Source organism: Rhipicephalus sanguineus, chromosome 2 (assembly GCF_013339695.2).
Source record: "Rhipicephalus sanguineus isolate Rsan-2018 chromosome 2, BIME_Rsan_1.4, whole genome shotgun sequence".
Taxonomy (NCBI): Eukaryota; Metazoa; Arthropoda; class Arachnida; order Ixodida; family Ixodidae; genus Rhipicephalus; species Rhipicephalus sanguineus.
In genome coordinates this window covers 85,249,080-85,254,538 of record NC_051177.1, presented here as the reverse complement: position 1 = coordinate 85,254,538, position 5,459 = coordinate 85,249,080, and positions in this window count along the sequence as shown.

Below are 5,459 nucleotides of genomic sequence, written 5' to 3'. Positions count from 1 at the left end.
CTTCACCTGTCGAATGTTCTTGTTCTTCGTGAGGAGGAGGAGGACGAGGGGGAGGTTTACTTTTCATCACAAAGGGGAAGACACATCATCATCATCATCGTCATCCTCATTAATGTCTTCCTGAAAATTTTCGTTGCTTTAGGTAAATCCGTTTCCCTTGCGATACCACCCAAGTCGCGGCAATCCACCGGTGTGGGAATGAGCCATAATAGAATAAAAACAAAACTTAACGATTCCTTACGCTAATTTGTCCGCATCAGCATTCTGTACACAGTTACAGGTAATTATGTATATATGTGGTCGCCTGAACACACCTTTTGATACTACCGAGTAGCAGCGCGGGAGCACGCCAGCGAACGAGCTCCAATACGGCGCATAGCTTCCACTTTCCCTTATTCCAACAACTAAACGCTGGTCACTCGTTAGTTGTGGAAAGAAGGGCGAGTGGAAGCCATTTCTAATCTTGGAGCTCCTTTGGTCACGTGCTCCCTCATTACAAGTCACTTGAGCGCGATTGTACATTTAGACGGAGATGGTGCAGCCCCTGTGGTACATTTAACGCGACAGCGTTATGAAGAGCTCGTACAGCAGAAATTCCGGTGTCGGCGTCGGCGGTTGTGAACGAAAGATCATCATTGTCCGTGACCGAAAAATTGAAATAGACTGCAAATAAATAGCTAATGAAAAAAAAAAGCCCAGTCCATACGGCAGTGGAACCCAGGCCCTTTGCGTGGCAAGCAGGTGTTCTACAATAGAGCCAAGCACGTGCTCGAAATTGCCTAACAAGAAACACTATATGAATGTCAATGAGAACTAACAGACAATAATGCCAAGGAAAGTATAGGGGATGTTTTTAGTAATAAATGTAAGGTAATTGTGAAGAAAGAAAAGTGGACGAAAAGATACCTTGCCGCGGGCAGGGACCGAACCTGCGACCTTCGAATAACGCGTCCGATGCTCTACCAACTGAGCTACCGCGGCGGCCATCCCCCCGTCCACTTTATAGGGTATATGTGTGCATTTAAACGTGGGAGCGTCAGTCAGCGCCGCCAGTAGCCATGACGGCGAGTGTGGAACACTCTTTTTCTGCCTTGTTGGCGTTGGTAGAGCATCGGACGCGTTATTCGAAGGTCGCAGGTTCGGTCCCTGCCCGCGGCAAGCTATCTTTTCGTCCACTTTTCTTTCTTCACAATTACCTTAAATTTATTACTAAAAACATCCCCTATACTTTCCTTGGCATTATTGTCTGTTAGTTCTCATTAATATTGTGTATAACAAAGAAAACGGTGCGCAGTTGGTGCGCAGTTGGTGGAAAACGGTGCGCAGTTGGTGCGCAGTTGGTGCGCAGTTCGACAGACCTAGTACAAGATCTAGCGCAAGGCAAGTTGGCAACCGCCAGGACTGCTTTTTCTTTTGATGTGCAGGACTTATTTTATTCCGTACCGCAGAGTGGTCTGTTTGATGCAGTTCGCGAGTCCATCGAGGCGTCGGGTGAAGTAGACTTCCAGAACTATGCTGGGATGAGTACGGATCAATTTTTAGAGTTTTACGATTTTATTTGCATTCCACCATCATGTGTTTTAACGGTTCATATTATGTTCAGAAAACGGCATCTGCATCGGCTCATCTGTGGCCCCGGTTTTGTGCGACATCTTTCTTTCATCCATTGACAAACGCATTCATGCCAAAACCGACAACAGCAGTGTTGTTAAGATTTACAGATATGTTGACGACTATCTTGTGTTTTTAAGTTTACCCGACAGTAGCCTTGACGTAGCTGTTGCAGAATTAACTAACATTTTTTTTAAAAGAATCTGGCGGACTAGAATTCACTTCGGAATTGCCTCAAGACAATTCCATTCAATTTCTGGATGTTAAACTTAGTTTCACGAAGGACCACCTGTGCTGGATGTATAACCCTAGGACTAAGAAGAGCCTTTTGCCGTATGATAGCGCACATTCTAAGCTAATCAAGAGAGGCATCGCTATCACATGCCTCAATTCAGCTTTGATTAAGTCATGTGAGCACCGTCTTGTTACGGGATTTAGTAATCAGATTAACAGGCTGAAAGACGCTCGATTTCCTCCCTCCGTTATCACGGGTGTGTGCGAAATCCTCTTGCAGAAGTTGAAACGTGGAAGAAAGTGCAGGAGCCAAAAGAAAAGATGAGTACGCACGTAATTCCTTACGTTCACCGGCTCTCGCACAATATAAAGAAGATCGCAGCCAGATATAGTGTGCGCATTGTATTTTCCGCTCCATGCAAACTGGCCAGGATTTGCCCTTGATGGCGGATAAGCAGCCGGCTGCTTGCTCCAAGAAGCACGCCACGCGATACACCGAGTGTGTCAGCAATGTGGTTTATAATATTCCCCTAAGCTGCGGTAGGGTGTACATCGGCCAAACAGGCCGGTGTTTCAACGATCGTGCAAGGGAGCACCGCTTGGCGGTTAGCAGCAACATGGGCGGGCACTTGGCTGACCACTGCAAGCACTGTGGTTGTGCGCCACACTTCAGCCAAACCACGTTTCTTAGGAGAGCAAACAGCCGCACTGAAAGGGAGACAATTGAAGCGTTTCTAATAAAGAGGGCAGGTAGCCAGAGTGTTAGTGCCCCTTCACTCGATCTAAGCGAGAAAGAAGCTATCTTTTTGAAAGATAGCATTTAGACATGTAGAGTTTAGATTGTGCGCTATTCATTTTGCCTCTCACTAGGGTTGGCACGCGTTCATAGGTGCTGGCATGTTTTCATAGTTCGATCGCGTTAGTGCAGTTCCGGCGCATGCCTTGTATCTGTATTTATGGCTCATGATGAATTGTTAGTTCTGCGATGACTCAATTTCTGTTATGGGATTACCTTGTTCGGCAGCGTATATAAATCGGCGCGGTTTCTGAGAATAAACAGTTGGAAGTTCGCGCCCGTGTCTGTCTGTTCGTGTCTTCGCTTCGTCCCCGTCTTCTTTGCGTCATTACAGTTTTTCCTCAAGAAAACGAGCCCTTGAAAATAACACTTCTTTCCTATATGAATGTCGTGTAGCAGAAGAACTCTCCTTAACACATGTAATATTGTGCGGCAGAAGCATGAAATTTTCACAGGCGTCAGAACATGAGTTGCGCAACGAGCGGGTGATTTGAAGATCTACCCATAACAAAGCGCCCAGGCTTAATTAATCATCATCCTCAGCAACAGCATCAACAAAGTGGGCAGCTGCGAATGTGCGCGTGTTGCCTGACGGACGCGTAGCGGGTGCTTTGCGAATTGCTAAAAGGAAGACTTACGGCGTAGTGGGCCATTCGCAACAGTACTTGCAGTAGGCATTCTAGGATAGTTTGAAAGGGCCTATGCTATGCGCACGGACGTTCCTTTCCGCCACGGCTGACGTGTCCTCCGAGAAGCGAAGCCTGTCTAGCTATTGAGAAGGCTATGCGAACGGGGCCCGATTGCGCTATCGCGGTCTACTCTTCAAGGCGATGCTCAAGAGTCCCCCAATTTTTTTGCCGATTACGTCAGTGTAGTATACTCCCCCAAGGCACGATTAACTGCCAATTTACAAAGCAAGGTTGTCGGAAAGTATAACTTACTTATAGCGTGCATCCGCTTAAGGGATTTAACGAATTACAATATTTCTGCGCAAGGTGCAAAAAAATAAGTTTATTATTATGTCCATAAGGATGACATAACGTGCATGTACTGCAACAAAAATTCACCGACGATTACGATACTGCCTAATGCGAATTCTAAGCGCAGCTTCGTGTTGGGGCAACGCCAACTGTGTTTGAAATTTTTGGCTATCCCCAGTTGTAGCAATGTAACATTCGTTACATATTTCCAGAGAAACTGCCAGCACTCGAGTGCTACGCACAACACTCTGTGCATTGCAGGCGTCGCGAACCAAGCGAAACGCCAACAGCACCGTTGCGACAAGCATTACGACAGTGCACGTGCTAGCCCTGCATACGCACGAGCCCCGACCGAAGGGCTAGCGCTCGTGACGGAGGAAGAAAGCGAGGTTAGAGGCCAGTGGCTCGTGATATTGACAGACTCCGCGTTCGCTCTCTTTCGTCCTCGTTCGCTCAATCGGCTACGCCGACGCCAACGGCGACGCCGCTCAACGCAGGAACGGGCGCCTAAGAGCTGAGCTCTAAAACGCCAGGCCTGCGCGGAACGCGCAGCACAGCTCCCAGCGAAAGCTGGAAAAGCGGCCTTTCTAGAGACTGTTCTAAACTCTCTTGGGGCAACTAACACAATTACACATGCAAGGTATCCCTACGCCATAAATCATAATTTTTGTGAAGTAGGGAAGCACCCACTAGGCCATTATTCGTCTGTCTGCGAATAATCGAGGTACCCGCTACGCATCTGTAAGGCCTTATGTGCACTGTGTTGATGTTGCATGTGGCCCATAACGATGAAGAATTATGGCCGAGCACTTTGCAGTGGGTGGGAAGCTTTAAACCACACACTCGTTGCGCAATTAGCATTGTGTGACGCCTGGTTGTTATTTTTCTCTTCTGCCACGCTATATGTAATATAGCGTGGCATATATGTTAATGCGATTTCTTGCTCTACATGACGCCTGCACAGGCTCTTTTTGCAAATTAGTTTGAAGCATCAGCATGGCTCTGTGGTAGAATTGGGTAGAATACTCGACTGCCAAGCAATGGGCCAGGGTTCAAATCCCAATCGATCCCGGATATTTTTCTCTAATTTCATTTCAAATGCGAAACATTTCTTAGCGAACCTCAGGCACCTTGGGTGTTTCTATCTGCGTATCTATCTATCTATCTATCTATCTATCTAGCCGCCTACGTCTGGGCGCTCTCCCGGTCGTCTCCATAGGTTGTAATATACGAAAATTTCCATAGCATAGGATGAGTGTATGACGAAAACGATTCACAGGTGATGACATGAATAACGCAAAATACCTGTCGCATACGTCATCAAACCCTTTCCCTCAGTCACGTGTGGCACATACCCACATGTCAGAGTTCATGTTATGTGGGTATGTGCCACAGGTGATAACAGAGTCTCAATTAACGCAGTAACCACGAACATACACATTGACACGGAAGGAGAGTGATAATAATAGTAATTGTTAGGGTTTTACGTCAGAAAACCACAATATAATTATGAGAGACGCCATAGCGAACGCTCCGGAAATTTTTGCCATCTGGTATTCCTCAACGTGCACTGACACCGCACAGTACACGGGCCTCTAGCATTTTGCCTCCATCGAAATGCGACCGCCGCGGCCGGGATCGAACACGCGACCTTCGGGTCAGCAGCCGAGCACCTTAACCACTACACCACAGCGGCCGACGCAAGGAAAGTTAGGGAGCTGAAAACAAAACACCCCTGGAAGACGCTGGGCTACCATCCACTCGTCCATGTGGTCAGCAACGTCGACCACTTGGATTACGCAAAAGCCGGGGTCAATGCTTCCTACAATAACTCTGCC